Source organism: Trachurus japonicus, chromosome 5 (genome assembly GCF_045865225.1).
Source record: "Trachurus japonicus isolate A0001 chromosome 5, Traja_1.0".
Taxonomy (NCBI): Eukaryota; Metazoa; Chordata; class Actinopteri; order Carangiformes; family Carangidae; genus Trachurus; species Trachurus japonicus.
Genome location: NC_140911.1, coordinates 15,005,355 through 15,024,440, shown reverse-complemented (window position 1 = coordinate 15,024,440; position 19,086 = coordinate 15,005,355). Strand labels below are relative to the sequence as shown.

The following is a 19,086-nucleotide window of genomic DNA, read 5'->3' as shown; positions in this document are numbered from 1 at the left end:
AACTACTATTAGAGACTTCTGCAACCAATTTCACTCACATTTAAAATATATATAACTGAACAAATTACTGACTGGCTGCCGTGGTGAGTTCAGCTCTGACAGGAAATAAAAGCACCCATGCAGGCAACGTTGTCACAAGGCAAGCAAAAATCTACTTTCTTAACCCTAACCTTCTGTCATGATATCCCCGATTTTAATTGTAAAAAGCAATTCAGTTGCTGATCTGAATTATTTCCCACCCACAAACTTCACCTCATTCCAGTTGATCATGTTGCAATTTTCAACTAAAAAAGCTCTAATGACCCACTGTAAGTTACGCTACAGCTCAACGATCAACGCGAACAGCTAACTATTACGAACGTTTGTCGTCTTGTCGTTAGTTAGCGTTGGTTAAAACAGCTAGGAAGAGTGAATAATAAGTTTTACACAACTCCACGTAAATTAGTGTCAAAGCCCACATGAACATGGGTAACTGATAACATGTTAAAATGTTAGCCGGTGACCACGTACGCTATAGGCTATTATAACATTTCTGTCTTGTTTTGCTGCCCCCAAGTGGCCATTTACATTTTTACAAGAATCAACATTACACTTGTATCTTCTGAGTTGTTTCTTGGGAATTCGTGAAAATCAAGTTTAAAGCTGTGAAGGAAATGGGCCCAACACTGGTGTGAGTAAATTAACATAAGTTGTGTCTGACAGTGGAGTATTGAAACATTATAAAGGTATCAGAGTTTTCACTCCTGCAAACGTGTTAATCAGACTTTCTGCTGTTCTAGTAACTGATACGCGGAGCTCGGCTTTTCAAAAACTCAAGAGCGAGAGAGAAAGAGAAAGAGTGTGATGTGATTTCTGTGAACTGACCCCTTATGGGAGACCGCAGTAGTGTCTGGGCTGTTACAGAGCAACACTTGTCCAGCCCGCCTGCTGCGAACTGAGGGCTCCTGTCACAGAGGAGGAGCAGGCGAGGGAGGCTGACAGTGATCGGAGGGGGGAACATACCTCTGCCCTCTGATAAAAATCAGCTCCTCTCCTTTGAGCGATGACAACACTGAAACCTTACACTTCCCACCACGCAGGAATCACTTCACACAAAACCTTCAGTTACCCAACAAGTTGTAACACGTAAAAACCTAACATACCCCCCCACCGCCACCACCACCCCACGAGGGAATTGTCAATGCAAATCCGCTCTGTTGTTCTCTCTCTCTTTTCTTATCTTCCTTTGTTTCTTTATTCTTTCTCTCTGTGTTTTCTTCCTCTTCTTCCCCCTCCTGCCTGGGAGCAGCTTGTTGGGTTTATATCGTCCTTGTCGCTTTCCAACTAGTGCCCGAGGCTGAATAACAGAGAGCGCACAATAGACGGGGAGAGAGTGCCAGGAGCCGGTCTCAGCAGTTGAGAGCAGCAGGATAAAGTGTTAGATATCTAAAGAGGTTTACATGGTGATAAGCAAATAAAGACTTTCTCATTGTTGTCCCTGAGACTGACAGCTGTAATGGCAGAAGGTTCCCTGCAGGAACAAATCAAAGACTGAAAACCACAGCGTGTCTTACTCAGCTGCCTCAAACACAACAGTCTACCACACAAAAGAAAGCAAATGTAAAACATCTCGATCTTTGCATTATTTACACAGCCGGCTCCATCACACCGTTCCTGAACGCTGAACGCAACAAATTTTTCTCGCACATTGTTCAGTTGTTGACAGCGTTTCGTGACAGGGCTCTTACAGTAAGTTTCCAACCTGCTGCGCAGTCGTGTTAAGACAAGTGCAACGAGCAATGTATAAACAAATGTTTGGGGAAATGTTTCACAGTTAGCAGTATTTGCTTAGGGATGATAAAACAATCCAGTGACCTGTGCCAGCTGGTGCCTGTCTGCCCATGGGGCCTGGCTCGGCCTGATCACGGCAAAGTGCTGCCAGTAAACTGAAACATACCTGACAGACATAACATCACATCCTGATTTTCATTTGTAATCAGCGTGTGAATCATCTGGATTCTCCAAACCCGAACCTCTCATTGAAAATCAGTGAGGGACTTTGCTGTGCTTGGATCGAGTAGGTAAGCACTATAATGTTCCAAATAATTCATAGCAGTTAAACTTTGTGCACAAGTTCAGTTGGGGAAAAACTGAAGAAATGAATCAATTATTAAAAAAATACATCATCAATAATGAATACAAAGCTGGTTTTATGTCTAAAATCCTAAATTTACCTGGCACCAGATCCTGGTACTGACCTGGGACGGCCGAGCAGCAGATGTGAGGAGATCCAGCAACGTTTCCTGACTGCAACAGAGCTGCTGACACAAGTCATAGTGATTGGGACTCCCTCGCCAGTAGCGTCTGTCTTTTCTACTCCTCTGTTACCCCTGACCCACCCCTCCCTCCCTTTTCCCTTTCTCCTACCCCCCACCTCTCCACTCACGAGGGGAAGTACAAAGGGCCTCTTCAAACCCCACCGTACATGAGCCTCATTTGCATAATTAGCACACTGTCACAGGTAAACCTCACAGCGGCCCTGATGTGTACGATACTGATCAAAATCCATCCAACAGGTGCGATAACAGTGTGATAACAAGCATTCATAGAGCTCAGATGCTTTCTAACAAAGTCGGCTTTATGCACGGTTATGATTTCCTGGACGTGCGAACATAACTGGAACGCAAAGTCTGAATAAAGAGAGAGCTGTGGCACAAAGGCCAGGGAGTAAGGCAACATGTAGATGACACAGTGAAATCAATCTGTTTTTCATAATCATTTTCAACTGAACTGCACCAAAAAAGCCTATTAAGCCTCAAGTTTGTCAAATCAAAAGAAAGATCATCCTAAACACATCTTCTGTTTACTTTTTTTTTTTTTGATGCAGTTGCATTTGTGGCAATATGGTTACAGATTTGTGCTTGTAAGAAAATCATATCAAACATACAGCGCTTCATCTCTTGGTTACGTTTTGTTTACTGTCTCTTGTCCTATTTAGATGTATGGCTGTCAGCTTACAGGGAAGTGTTTCAGGTTTATTTAGAAGGATGCAAATGAGAGTTTCCACCTATGCAATGCACGGGTACAACTTTGCATTGAGCAGGACTCTCACTCAACGCGTGTTGAACCGTGTCGACACGCATTGAGAGTGAGAGTTCTGCTTTTTTATTTTCGAAGTTTGAAACCTCGATGTTCAACCGCCAAGCGAACTCTGACTCCAAACTAACCACCCAAAGACTAACAACGAACAAAAAATAAATCAAATGCACACATGCTTGTGCAAAAACTGTGCCACGTTAAGTTTAAATAACTCAAATTAGTCAAATTATGCCGACTGTCTGCGTGGCGGAAAAGGTCGGCCTGACATCAATGTCTTCATCAGACAACGTCAGGGGGGTTGTACTCGTCAACCATAGTATGTGCCAACTGCATGTGCTGAATGTGTGATGCCCGATATAGAATAAACAGAGCAGCGTCGTGTGCATCTACTGTTTGAGTCTGAGACCACTAGCCACCATCAGAAACCACTCAGTGGGAAAATGAAGACGTACCATGGCACCGGTCAGATGGCTGGCTCTGCTTCTGACCACACGCTGCACAGCTCACTATGTTTAGTTTTACAAGTTCCTGCTGCATGTGCGTGGTAGAGAGAGTAGGAATTTCTCTCATCATGCTGAACGTACGATCCAACATAAAGACGGAAGTGGCGTCTAATGTGCTGATAGTCTGTATACTGAGACGAGATGGGGAAAATAATCACAATTAGGACCAAAATCTGAAAAATAAATGGTAAAAAGCTCCCTGAACGTCAAACACAGACTGATCTAAAATACACACCTGTCAACATGATATTTGCTTCATTGTCAAACACCTTACCTGACTTGTATTTACTGCTAGCTGACTGACTTGAAGAGAAGTTCAAAGAGAGGGTTTTCAGGGAAATGAGAAAAGGTAACGAAGAGCAGAGAAGATCACAGACAGATGATGAAGTCTCAAAGAAGTGCGTGTGCATGTTTTGGGTCTTGAATTTCTTTTATTGAGGGGTTGGTAACACATCCACAGACACACACACACACACACACACACACACACACAGTCCTTGAACAAAGCTTCCTTGCGTTGCTGACTGGGCCTCATTAGAGAATGAGCTCTCAGGACTGGAGACACAAAAGCCTCGCTCTCTTCTCCTTTCCTTCCCCTCTCTTCCTCTGTTCTCGTGGCCTTTTGATGTCAAGGGTACTGAACCATAGTGCACAGTCCAAAGAATAAGCTCTTCAAGAATACACACTCAGTTTCCTCTTTTTTTTCTTTTTTAAATCCTGTACTGAGCGTGTGTTTGTGTTTTATGTGTGTGTGTGCGAACGCAGAGAGATACAAGCTCTGATAAGCTGCTGTTGTTCTGTGGTCGTTGGTCAGTTCATCACACACACACAACAGGCAGTGTTGGGAACTCCAGCGCCGCGATTGACTGATAGAGACATCACAAAGACTACATTTTACTCCCCTTTTCCTCTTGGAGTCCAGGGGCAGCCCCATAGAGGCCCACCCCCGGCGTGCGCGCACACACACACACACACACACACACATCTATCTCTTCAAATTTCCCTTATAACCAATGATGCAACAAAATACAAGATAAATACCAGAGAAGTTATACAAAAGAATGACCTGACAGGGAAAGAAGAACAAAGAGTGATGCTGATTCATTCTCTCACTTTCATTATAAGTCACTAGCAAATTAGCTGGTAGGGTTTTTTTTTTTTTTTTTTGCTGCATAATTATGTTTCTGCTTCTGATGAGTTATTTACTTTAACAGATGAGGCACAGGCAAAGTAATTTCATAATCCACGTTACGTTGGGATGAAAAGGATCACATTCTCTCATGTGCACACAAACAAACCGCCCCGTGGTTAATGCGTGACCGGTGGTAAAACAAGCTGACAAAAAGTGTTTTATGCTTAGGACATGTTGGAATAAGGCAGTCTGCAGACCTGTAGTGTGACCTTAAGAATGATTCATCTTGTGTTTGTTGTGTTGTTCACTCTGTGTCAAGATAAAGGTGGAAAATCATCTCTATTGACTACCATTACTAGAATATTACCAATATATAACATTACCAATACTCTTTTGTTCATCAGAATATAAATCCAACAAGATGAAGGAGCCATTATCATGGCTCAGATCTCAGACATGGTTGTATAGAGTTTATTAAAACCTTTATGGAAGGTATGACAGCACAGTTATTGCAGCATTGGTGGATATCATCTATGTTAGAAACCAGCTATGACGTCAAATCCCCCCTTAAATAAATTAGCATGTATTCATCTGAATACTGATGGCAAAACTTAGAAAAAAATAATTTTGAAGATCTTAAATAAACCTTAAATCTGTTTATGTTTCGATTTGCCACTATAAACTTCAAATAAAACTGCACTGAATAACAAAAAGCCCTAAGTGAGAGAAACTGCACTGAGCTAGAGAAGCTATAACGTTGGTGGAACCACACTAGCTTGCTAGTTGGAGGTGACGTTAGCACCGTAGCTGCCAATAGAGATGGAGTCCTGCCCAAATATCATGATATGTGATAATTTGGGGTTATATTTATTTATCTGTTAAGTTGTTTGTTTATTTGATAGGCACAATGCATAATGAGCATCCAAATCAAATAGGCTACACCAAGTAAACGTGCAAGATTGTAGCAAAAATGCCAATTTCTATCGGTAGTCCCTCTGGTATCAGGACACAAGTACAAAATCAAATTCTAGTAAAGTCATTATAGTCGCTTTGGTAAAACTGCAAACAGATGAATAATAATTTCCTTTTTTTGACATTATGAAAAATATTGCACGTGGGAAATACCCTACTGCAATATTGAATACTGGCCCAAACCAAAGCGTGTTATAGATCTGAGATGAAGTTGTTCATTTTTAAGTTGCTGTCTTGCTGCTTAAAAAAAAGAAATACTGCCATATGTTCTTCTCTTCACACTCTTGACACTTGACTGAGGGCAGGACATATTGCCTACATGTATCTACACTGGGGCACAGGATGCTAATGATTGTCTCATGCCTGATACCAGATTGATTTGATTGATCAAGAACTTATGAACATCACGCAAAGTTGCGTGGTGCATCACTTGAATATCTGCTGCAGTTGTTCTCTATCTTTTTGCATCCACTAACTGGACTGATCAGTCATCTGCAGCTTTGCTCTGTTTCTTTTAAACCCTGACTCTCTACATTATTGTCCTGATGCGTTTTTAATAAGACTTGCTGAACAAACTGCTTGCATGACTCACCCATGACCACTTAGATAAGCTCATTTTCTTAAATAAAACCACTCAAACCTGACTCTGTTGTCAGGAGATCAGTTGTGCAAAGTCATATGTGCCGCTGCTATGCATACGATTGCACTTTCCCCCTGACTGTCAAAGTTGAGGGATGTGGTTTCTGTTTTATTCATCTGTCTCTGTGGTGTGGTCAAAATTCTACAGAGCTGATAAAAGGCAGAAACAAACAGCTTCGAGTGGAGTCAGCTTTGGTTTCTAGCATGTTAGTACACACACTGTTGTAGCGTTCAACTCTGGCTCACAGTTGAAGCTGCTGCTTACAAGTAAATAAAAGTGCAGGTAGCGACTAAATATGCAAACAACTTCATTGGCTCAACTTCAATGGTTTGGAGAGAGTAGTCCTGTCAGATGCAGCAGCATGTGCAAAGCAGAAGGACTGTCGCAGTTGGAAATGTAACTGTTAAATAGGAAAATGTGTCTGTTTTATAGGCCATTGTCTTTTGTTTGTTTTTTGTTTTTGTTTTTTAACATCCTTGTCTTGTGGAAAGAACATGAGTCTGTATGGGTTACACTCTCCAAATCCAAGGATTTCACAAATAACGTCTAACTCCAATATTCCTCCCGGTCAACAGGCAGGTGAATCGAGGTTACATGCTCTCGGTTTGACTCTCAGCTGCTGTGACTTTTAGTAGAATTTGTGTTTCTGTGTCAACTCAAAAACAATAATGACAGGACAAGTCGTCCCGGTTGCAGGTGCACGGCCCAGTGTTTTGCTATTGCTGCATGCAGCCTTCACTGTATACCTGCTTGAAACTATGCAACTTGTGGCCTGTTGTGTGCTCAATGTGACAGCAAATCACTTCTCCCGTGCTGCAAGCGCTGTTGCATCCATCTAAACATGTTATTGCTACAGATCTGCTCAAAGAACAGTGTGCATTATGAGCATTTGAAAAGCAAGTTGAGAAGTATGTTTAAAAGAAAACTCAAAACTTATCTCTTCACTTGAAATTTATGCACCGCTCAGCACTGTGTTACCGTTTTCTTATCCTCTGACTTTATATCATCTTCTTATGTTCAGTCTGTGTCTTTTCAATTTGTTACGAAGCACTTTGAGATGCACTTCTTCTTGGAAAGTGCTGTACAAATAACCGCCATTATTCTGTAAAAATGTTCATCAATAAAAAAAAAGGATAAAACCAACAAGTCACTGATGGTTGATCATTTTGCTCACTGTCAAGAATGAAGTCGTTTCAAAGCGGAGCTCTACAGACTTCATGCCACGTTATGTAGTGAGTATCAAGGATGATCAAATTGAAGTGCTAAACAAGTCTAACATGTCTGCTGCGTTACACACTACAGATCCCCCTGATTTCTCTCTCTTTCTCTTCTCCCTCTCTCTTCTCTCTCTCTCTCTCTCAGAGGCTTTCTAAATAAGATGTATAAATAGGCTGATGACACAACTGTGCCCTTCACAAAGACACTGAGGAGAGAGAAAAGAGAGGAGAACAGGACTCTGGCTTTAGTCACGGCCCCTTTTATTCTTCTGCTTTTCAGAAGCACAGGTTAAAAAGCACCCATTTTTTCTTTTCATGCCTCTCTCTCATCCCTCTTTCTCTCCCTCTTTCCCCCACTCTGTTCTCTCCCTCTCCCTCTCTCTCTCCCTCTTGCGCTCTCTGAAACAGGTCGTCTATTGTGGCGGCTAGCGAAAGGCTACTGTGGCATTTATCAGAGAGGAGGAGGAGGAGGACGAGGGGGGGGGAAGAAGACAAAACGCACTCCCAATAAAGCGATAGAACAAGAGAAAGGGAAGAAAGGATGTGTATGAAGGCCACTTTTTTCTCTTCCTTCACAAAGCCCCCCCACCCCCACACCCATCCCACCCCCTGCTCCTTCAGGCTAGCTCAGACAAAGGAGGCCTGACTCTCACAATGTGCTCTCTCCTTTAGCCCGGCACACTTTATATCCTCACTCCATTCACTGCCGCTTCTTGAGAGCACGCACGTGTGCACAATGTGTGTGTGTGTGTGTGTGTGTGTGTGTGTGTGTGTGTGTGTGTGTGTGTGTGTGTGTGTGTGTGTGTGTGTGTGCGTGCATGTTTTTATGGAGTTTGTAATGGTGGTGGCGGTGGTGGTGGTGGTGGGGGTCTATGTTTGCTGAGGGTCTTATAGACCAAGGGGCCAGGGCTCTGAGGTGTTACTATGGAAACGCCTTTGAGCAGTAAGGAACACAACAGGTGATTCTGCCGAGGGCCTGTTCGTCTCAGCATTGAGAAACTGCAGGAGGTCTTTGCTCCGTGTGTGTGTGTGTGTATGTGTGTGTGTTTGCACATGTGTATGTGTGCACATGTGTGCTTCACAAGTATAGCTACTTATGTTACAAACAACTTAGTCCTGCAGGTCTTAACCAGCTCCAATAAGCTGGAGATCATGCTTGAAGTAGCTGGCTGACCACGGTAATGACAGGACTCCTAGCTTTGAACACAGTCACGGCCAAGAGATGCTCCATTAACCCTTATGTTAGGGCTCATAGAGAAATCCACTCAGCTATGCAATGCTAGCTCAAGATGCAGAGAGAGAGAGAGAGAGAGAGAGAGAGAGAGAGAGAGAGAGAGAGAGATGAACAGGAAAGAGCAGCAAGCAGGCGCCAGTGATTATAGAATTATGTCAAAGGCAGCAAAAACCTGTGTTGTTATGATGTCACTACTTCAACAACGAGGAGCTGCTCGTGCCGTTGAACACGAAGGAAAAAACCACCTGAATCTGCAGCTCGCCTCACTCTACACTCCACACCACAAGCGTTACAGTATAGTGAGTTTCCAGTGTGTGGCTCGGCCGTGCGCTCCCCAACTTTAATGTCTCTCCTCACTCTCGCGGTCCTCAGAGTGCTGTTTTCGGCCGCAGCGGGCAGCTGTTTTCAGCGTACACTACCTGCTCAGCAGCAAACAGCAGACACACACAGTTAAGAGACCAGCTGCTGGACATAGTGGAGCGTTCAGCAGCCGATGACAAATCTGTCTAAGCCCTAACCATGTTTTGTTGACCCATCCATCCACTCTGACTTCCTCTCAACACCGGCTTTATTTCTCTATAATGTCACCTGACATTTTAACCGTGCTTCTGTCAAAATTCCTGAATCTTAACTCATGTTGTTCTGGTAAAAGAAAAAGACTGGCTGGGTCAGTAAGTGAGTGAAAATTAAAGTCCTTCAGAAAACTTTCCTCAAGGTAAAAAAAAAAGTGGTTCTTTTAAAGGTCCCATATACAGTAAATTAAGATTTCCATTTCTTTTCTTTTTTTAAAAAAATACAAAGCAGGTCTCCGCTCTATATAAACAACGTTAAAGTATGTTCCATCCATGGAAAAAAAGCATACTGCCCGTATTTAGAAACTGAACCTTACAACAAGCCGTCAGGACATCTGTGACTTTGTGATGTCACAATACACACTCTCGGTTTTCCTGAAATCTGCTTTTTTTTCTTTCTTTTTTTTTTTTTAAATCACTAGGAAAACAATGGGTTGGTGAGTCAATCAGAAGACAGACTAAGAGCCTCCTCTCTTTTTGGTTCTTAAAACCACAAATATATCTCCTCATGGATCAACACTTCAAATAAAACACGGAGAAGGATTTTCAAACACCTTTGAAGATGACAAGCCTGTCTAGAAAACTGCATCCCTGAGGTGAGCGGTCTAGCAGCTAAAGGATAAAACACTCGGTTGATATTGATAGTGATTGTGTTGTGCCAGCAAAGATAAAGCTGCTTATTTTCTTCATTTGCTGCCTTGAGAGCTACTTTAAAAAAAAGAGCAAAACCAACAATGATTCAAACTAACAAGTGATGAGTGACATATCATTCCTCCTGTATGCCGTAGACCTTCGTACTCCCAACACATCAGTGTGTCACAGGTAGCTCTGGGTGACACTGACACATTACTTTATCATGTTGTTCATTTTAACTCAGTCCAACATACACTGCTGCTGTAAACACTCGCCAGAGCACCAAATGTCGATTAATCCACCGCTGAAAATAGTCCCAAGCCAAGGCTCCCCTTCCCTTTCTTTGAGTAAGGTTTGCTTATAAAGTTACAGAAGCAGATGAGTTTTTTAAGCTGTTTTAAATATTTATCTTCAGTTACCAACTTCTTCTTCTGCAATTTAGTGCCGTTCTTATGAAATACTGTTAAAAACAGAGTGAAGGTAAATATAGTTTTATAAATAAGTGGAGAAACTTCACTATTCTTCATGGCAGGGGTCTTTGTTTTGGTTTTCTGAGGTGACGGGATGATACATGTCACAGTCTGGAATTTATCTGGGCTTTTTCTCACTCAGTTGTGTTAATGATAAACTGGAGATAGTACATGAAAAAGAATTCAAACGTGGAAAGAAATCCTTATCTGCTTGCAGTGGAACAGAAAATAGAGGAAGCGTAAAAACAAAAGTTTAGACACTGTGCAGCGGGACAGTGCATGCGCTCGTACGGCCTTACTAAGACACCCCACACATCATTAACCTATACTGTTTCCTTCACTCATGGCAGTGAAAACTCAACAGCGACAAAGATAATGTGCGCAGGATGTAAACATGTGATTTTCAAAAAGTTATCATGTTCAGATGGAGATAAACAGTTGAGAAGCTGTCACAAACATTTTACAGAGACATCAGAGCAGAGGACACAGACAGCCACCTGTTTTACTTCATTCAAAGCCAAGTCAAACAAGAAACCAACTTATACAAAGCGGGCACATAATGGCTCGACTGTCGCTTTAGATTTCACAGATTTTGAACGGAAATGCAAATCATACCACTGGACGACTGTGGCGCAAACAAAACGGTCTCTGGTAATTTGCAAATGACAACACAGACACACACACACAACAAGCAGGTGTCAAGCATGAGTTTTGTGTTTTGAAAGAGAAAATTCGACTTAAGGTTTCACATTACAACAGAGCAGCGTTGTTGAGCGAAAGTCATGTAAATGAACGAGGAAACGGGTGTGTTTTTATTTATGCGTGCCGAGTTCATCCATCAATAGAGTGTTTGTGAATTTTCTCAATCGATGCAGAAATAAACAAATCAGCTGGAAAGAGGATGGAAACAAGCTGATGGTACCTTTATCCTCAGTCTGGGTGAACAAAAAAACAGCTGTTTGCTGGCGCTTCTCTGATGCTGATGCAAATCTGCTGGTTAGTGCTGAGAAAGTAGTAAATATCAAAAGCCAAACAGGGGCTTTTTGTCCCCATGGCAGAGGAAAACATCCAACAGTGTGGGAATTTGATACATTTATGTTTTAAAAACTGCTTATGTATGTTGCGTTATGTCCTGCACAAATGCTTCTTGCATGTAAGCTCAACATTTATCACAATCCCAGCAGCTCAACATCTCTATAGGCAACGCAAGGTGAAAGGCAGCTTTTACAATGTTTTAATTGTTGCACATAAAGCACATAAACTTGCTTATTCATGTCCATGTGTGCCAAACAATGCCAGTCTGTTATGTGACAAGCATTATGGGAACAGCGAGACAAAAGCAACCTGTGGTTATGGCCCTTTCACAAAAATCAGAACTTAAATAGCACCGCATACTTCCCAATAAAAGCTTCCCTCTCAACTCTGTACTTAATGAAACACACCTTAGTCCTGTAGGAGCTTGTATCCTCACGTTGCGCGCTCCCAACAGACACACCTGCGTCTACAAATTCAGAAAATTTGAGCGTTTTGTTTTTTTGTTTTTTCCCCCCTTTTTTTCCAGGGATTAAAAACTGTTCAAAAGTGGCGTGAGAAAAGAAGCAGGGCAACGTTCAAGGATGCTTCCGTCCTTTCTCGCTCCAAACTGATTTACGTCTGTTGATAAATAGCACTGCCACGGCTGAGAGCACAGCGCTTTATCCCACTGTGTTATTAACACGTTATTATGAGCTTGTGACAGCGCGCACACACTCCCAGTGAGTAGACACATCCAACGCACAGCTGGCAGAATGTAAATGTACTATGCTAACTAGGTTTTCTTTTCTTGTTTTATCTGAAGCTGTTGATATCACATTACTGCTTATCAGATGCTTAAAAATAATGCCCCAGAAACACACACAGACACAACACTCTACAACAAACAAACAAGTCTCACTCGTATGACTGAGTTTTGTTAAAGCAGAGTCTTACCTTGAACGTGTGTGTAGATTCTTACAGGGATGTGTGTGTTGCCTCTACGTGTCTCTGAGAGTGGCTCATCACCAGAACAAGGCTTGCACTTTATCACCTGCCTTGTGTCAGCCTCTGTGTCCTTTGTGTGTGTGTGTGTGTGTGTGTGTGTGTGTGTCTGTTTCTTGTGAACTTCCTGCACTCGTCTTTTTTTATTTTACAGAAGTCCCATGACGAACGACCGGGAGATGTGAAGACGAGGCATCACGAATCAAAGAGAGGTTCCACCTTTGTGTTTCCATCATGTAGACGAGAACTCCTAACAGCTTCTCCTGACACATTTAACATCTCCACTCATAATTACTGCTCTTCCTCACCCCGTTTGCGTGAGAGACAAAAAAAAAAAAAAAGACGAGAAGCATCCTGACTCTTAAAAGATGACCGAGAGTTCTCAACTCTGCCGAAAGCACCACTTTCTTCAGCACTTAAACTAAACGTGGTGAGTTTTCCCTGCGTGACACCGATGCACTAAAGTCATTGAAGACCATATGTGCACAGGTCATAACGGCTCAACATGAGGAGAAGAGGCTGTTACATAATGCAAAAAAGGGGGAGAAACTGGCCGTGATATCAGGCCCTTATCAAGGAGGTAGTGAAGAATTAACCCGAATAATCTCACTTTATCCACTTTTTATGGCGCAGAACAGAAGACAAACACATTAACCAGCTATCAAGCTTGAATGGGAATGTGGATTTATAATTGACGGCACCACCTCAACAGCTTTTCTACACAATAGACCTTTGTCACTTAAAAACCGTTTGTCTCCGACGTCAATGCAAAGACGATGAATGTACGTAGACGATGCTCTCATAAACACAAAAGCTGGAAGTGGAGAGTTACTGACGCTTGCAGATTATTTGATACTGATACAAAGTGTGAAAAGTTAAATGTCATGTATTTAAGTTTTGAGACAAACTGAACTGAAAGACATGTAGACTAACTGCAAAACATGGGAAAGTCAAGTGAGCTTGTGGCAGAGCGAAGATCTACCCACATTTTAACGAGCCTCGGTGCGTCCTCCAGATGTCAGTTAGGAAGGGGTTGGCCAGGTAAGCTTGGAACAATGTGCAGAGGAACTTGCACTTTAGGCCAATTAAAGGATCTATGAAAGAGCATTCATTAAGACCTTTGCAAATGCTTTTATTTCTGACTCACTCCTTCTACTGGATGTTATTAAGTCTTCAGTGTATATTATATTTTCTGTTTAACAATATTCCTACGCTGCCCTGTTGGCTCTTTAAACACAGATACATGTGTTGATCTCAATGAAACTTTTCATATGGTTAAATAAGAGGGAAATGAGACATCTCAACTGGGGCTGGCTCACATTATGTTTAAACTTGTATGCAAAATTAAATAATTAAGGCTGCTTCTTATTGCTAATTTATTTTTTTTATTAATGTGTCAATTATTTTTTGTTAAGATGTTAGAAGATTGAACAAAACCTATGCTGGAACATAGTTTGAAATGTTTACAATGACTGGCGGATCAATTGTTATTTTTATTATTACTGTCAGCTCATCTCTAATATTTATCAAACTGACGCTCCACTGTTATGTAGACATATAGCACCAATGTCTTTATATGTGTAAAACAGAAACTTTATTTTACATTAACCACTTGGTCAAAGTCACTTTCTGATTCAGCCCTGCACTGCGCTCACTGACGCTACTCGGCCCGAAGACTGACATGTGGAGGAAACTGTGGCTCCTTCAGTTGACCAGCTGAGTGTTTTCACTTCCACTGATTCGTCCAAAGGATCCGAAGGAGCCGCAGGATTTTATTTAAAGAGATCACACGGCTTCCCCCGAACCCAGCATTGTTCTGTGTGATTGGCTTGGCCTCACACTGCGCTAAAGGAGAGGCTGAGGAGCATACAACACACACACATGCACACACACACACACACACATACACGCATACATACATACATGCAGACACACCATTATTCTCCATTGTGGTGTTTCTCTGTGGACTCTGGTTCAATAGGATTCAGAGAACAATGTCCAGAGGATATAGAAGGTCAGAAGGAGAGAGGGGGAAAACCTTTGTGTGCTCTGCTGCCCTTATGGAGATGTCGGATGTATAGGAAGTAGTGCACATACACACACACACACACACAGTGTTTTCATTGCATGCAAATTCAAAGCTCTAGTGCAAGTATATAAAAAACAGCGCAAACACTGCATAAGACAGTGCTCTGATGCAGAAGACTAAGTCCATTATTTTGTCCACTGCAACACAACATAGTGCATTACAGCAATTCTGACATAGCTGCACAAAGAAAAAAAATCATCCATTTCTTTTTTTCTTTTCTTTTCTTTTCTTTTCTTTTCTTTTCTTTTCTTTCCTATTCTTTTTTTTTTTGCAAACCAGTGGTTGGCTTGGTTTGTCATGGTTCCATTTTGTTACGTGTTTCCATTATATTCCACTCACAAAGGCAAGGAGCTACATCGTTCCAACCATCTTAGTAGAAATGTCATCGTCTTTGTTTGTTTGGGACAAATTGCTGCAACTTCTGAAATGGATTTTAAAAAAATGTATACTGAGAGGGTCAGACAGGACATGATGTTAAATGACCCTTTGTGTTCTCTGGGAATTTGTTTTGTGGTAAATCTGATAATTACCACTAAGAATTAAATGTCATGGGGCTATAATAAACTAACCCGTGCATGGGTTTACAAAATAATAAAAAGAAATGGATGACAGTTCTTTGCATTGGTTCTCTATCTGTCTTTCCTGCGACTGTGTTATAATCTTATTGATGCACTCCACAGTGTTCCAGTGTTGACAATAATGGATGTCAATTTATCTGTTGTTGTGTTTTGTTTTGTAGTTTAACATTTAATTAACTACACAATAATTCCAAACCATGGATAAATGATTTGATTTGTACAATTCTAACAGGCATCAGTCAGCCAATCATAAACTAGTATCTCCTCTGGCTGTGGTGTCAGACTTAACTCAACCAATAGCGGGAGAGAGACTGGGTCACCTTTCCTCCATGAACCCATTCACCTGGAAAGACAAAGATCCAAGTGAAAGAGAGAAGAAGAGGGGGAGGAGCGGGGTGAGAGGTGAAAGGTGAAATGCCAAACTACTCCTTGAGATTATTCTGTGTGTGCACGCGCGTGTGTGTGTGTGTGTGTGTGTAAATACACTTATCCAGTGGTGTTGACGGACAGATTCTTCACATCACTCCGGTTCACCACTGACAGTTGTTGCTGGACACACAACAGAGATGCAGAAAGAAAGAAAGAAAGAAAGAAAGAAAGAAAGAAAGAAAGAAAGAAAGAAAGAAAGAAAGAAAGAAAGAAAGAAAGGAGTGGTGGCAGCAGTAGGGGGTGTGAAGATGGGAGCAATGAGCGGATGACGAAAGAAAAGGAGACTGACGGAAAGAAAGGTCAGGGACTCCCCACTGACGACAGCTTTGTATTCAGCCAGCCACTGTAAAAGACATGTACACAAACACACACACACACACACACACACACACACTTGCACAACTTCACTGTTCAGTGCGACCCCCGCTGTGGCATAATGCCCACAGGCTTTTACATACTTAGCACTGCGCACTAACTATCACTTTTTATACCCTGAGCTTTACATGAACTATATATTTCTAGATAAATGACACCTGACAGGATGTTATCCAGCTGTGGAGCCACTTTACAACTCTCCATACTGTTGAAGCCTGTACACCTCTGCCAACCAGCTTGCTGATATACCTGCTCATTTGCATAGTTGACATCACCCTCATCCATCATCATCATCACCACCACCATCACCATCATCATAATGTAAAGAAGTGCCTGCCTGCCATCCAGGCAGAGCAGAGCAGAGCAGAGCAGTGAAGCTTCTCTCTGGCTCAAAGCAGAGGAGGGAAGAAAAAAAAATGAAGATGTCACCAGAGAGAGGAGAGGAGATGTATGGATGAGGGAGAGAGACAGAGGAGAGGAGAGGAGTTGGCTCAAGTCAGACTGAAGTGGTTGATGATGTGCTTGCATCAGGATGGAAGTTTTACACTGATCTAAGTTGTTAGGATTAAAAAAAAAAAAAAACTGCGTTGACACTTTGATCACATCCACACGTGACAGTGAGAGTTGTGGAAGTTTTCTACGCAGACGAAGCCTGACATAAGTGTACACACACACACACACACACACACACACACACACACACACACACACACACACACACGCATAGGCTGCTACACTCGCGCTGACTTCTCACTTCACACACCTCCAGGATTTAGTTGGTGACAAGAGTTTAGACATGAGCATTTTACAGTGTGATCTCGAGCCTCCACTCACCAGTCCCCGTGCGCCCCCTGAGTAGAAAAAAAAACTTCCGTCCTCCCCCTCTTCTCTTCTCTTCTCTTCTCTTCTTCCTCTCCCGCTTTAATTGCTCACCGCATGCAAAGCACGGTGGTTGGGACAGAGGCGGCTCGGTAGCCTGCGCGCGTGCACTTCTTCTCCTTCTTCTTGGATCCCGGTCCCGGTCAGAAAAGTGTGGAGAGAGAGAGAGAGAGAGAGCCGTGAGAAGGAAGAGTAAAGAAAAGAGAGATAGATAGAGATATATAGAGAGAGTCTGAGGGGAACAGCCGCGGTGCCTGAATGTGGAGGAGGCAGAGAGCGGAACTCCGCTCGCACTTACTCACTCCCGGTGACTTTCTATCTGCTGGTCTGGGTTTCCAACAGTCACCGTCCGCTGCAGCGCCCTGCCGCTCACCTCCCACTTAAAGGGAGAGGGACTGATTTCCAGGTGGTGACGGTGCTGCTGGGGCCACAGAGCGAGAGAGGGAGAGGAGGAGGAGGAGGAGGAGGAGGTGGAGGGAGAGAGTTTTTAGTACTTGTTGTTTCCCCCCCCCTCAAATTTACACACATATCGACCTACTTTATCGATGGATATTGATGAGTTAGTTCCCATCAATTGATAGCCTCTCTTCTCTTTTTCATTACATCAATATCCAATTCAAAGCTGCTAAAGCTGCTGCACACAACTGGAACACACTACCAGCAGAACTGAAATCAGCCCCAATTGTAGCATAAGCACTTAAATCTAGGTTGAAAACATTTCTCTTTTCATGTGCTTATGGCTGAGCTCTTTTTTAAGAACTTTTAATCGTAATTTTGGATTTGCACTGTAAATCCTCTTAATAATGGCTAGGGTTTTAATATATATTCTTTTCTTTTTTTCTCATACTTTCTTTATTGTTTTTTTTCTTGCTTTTAACATTATGTTTAATGTTTACAATTTTTTTACTATTCTGTGTTTATTTTATTTTTTTTATTTTTTTATTGTATGGTTTTATGCTGTTCTTTTTCCGTGTCTAGTTCTTACTGTTAAATGTTTTGTCTTTATGTAAAGCAAATTGAGTTGCCCCTTGGTATGAAATGCGCTATGCCTTGCCTTGCCTAAAGTCACAAGTTCCCAAGGTGAAGTCCAAAAAGGTCTTCTTTTTCAATAGCTTTTTTACTAAATGTAAACTTTGACTTTATGATGCTGCAAAAGAAAAGGGTAAGAGATCACCAAACATGCAGACGAGTCCATCCTCAGGGGAACATGAATGTCTGTACCAAATATCAAGCACAATCTGTCAGTTTGTTGTGCTATCATGGTTTGAACACGATGGGAGATACAGTTTCAGTGTGACCAATAAATAACATTTTTGCAGAAGAAACCAATTGTGCGTCACTAAAAAAAACACTTTATTTTTCCAGTTTCTAAATAATCCATGTGTCTTCAGGCCCACTGAACAAGATAAAACATAAACAAGTGTGGACTTTTTCTATGCATTTAATAGTTGAAGTGAATGGAAGAATGGGCTGATATATCCAGAATGTGAGTGTAATATGACTGCACAAGTGTACCTACAGGTGCACCATGAGAAAGATGCACAGCTTTTACAGGAAGCCTTTGTTTTCCAAGACAGCTCAAGTGCTTCTTTCATGGGATCTTTAAATCTCGTCTTCCTGCTCATTGTATTTGCCACGAAATGGTAAACACAGTGTTACTGCAGCCCTCTGAGGCTGAATTGATGGACCTGTTACTCTGTTTGGGTCTGTCTCCTCTGACTCTGTAATTACTTGTTTTGTGTCTCAGTATATTGGATCACCCTGTAGCTGTCATTGATGTCTTTCTGTCTCTGCTGTCAGAAGACTAGATCTGTGCAGAACGGTGGTTTCATCAAAGTTTGATCCCGTAGAAACATCAAAATACAGTAACAGTACATCACCAACATCAGCTTATTGTTCCTGAGCAGTATCTTTACTCCGATGCTCAGGGTTCAGCAGTGAAAGCGATGGTTTTGTGACATAGCTGAAACTGTGACTAAAAGATGTGTCTGCATTAGCGTCGTCGACAACTTGTCCAGTAGCCTCGTCTCATCTGCATCTGAGTGAATAACCCTGACAGTGAAAGAGGCAAAGAACAACAGACAGAGACAGAAATGTGAGAAAAAGAAGTGAAGACCTCATATCAAGGAAGAAAGAAAGGAAGAAAGAAGCGGCGAGGTCATGGGAGTGCAGACGGTGAGAAGATAAAAGGAGGTGCGGCTCTATGGGGACAGGGAGAGATAGAGAAAGAAAGAGGGGGACAAAGAGAGGAGGAGAGAGAATGAAAGAG

The 19,086-nt window shown here is 42.1% G+C and overlaps 1 protein-coding gene across 4 annotated transcripts in view; it reads right to left on the bottom strand.

The window, feature by feature from the left end:
- sox13 (SRY-box transcription factor 13) overlaps nt 1–17,194 on the bottom strand; it is a 42,006-nt gene extending 24,812 nt beyond the window's left edge. Inside the window, exon 1 of one of the 4 annotated variants that reach the window (XM_085776502.1) lies at nt 16,773–17,194. The gene's annotated coding sequence lies outside the window, so the exon portion shown is untranslated. Of the gene's footprint in view, nt 1–12,419; nt 12,520–16,772 lie in introns of those variants that run through there. The other 3 variants (XM_085776504.1, XM_085776505.1, XM_085776503.1) reach the window with 3 other exon arrangements.
- Between the last annotated feature and the right edge of the window lie 1,892 nt (nt 17,195–19,086).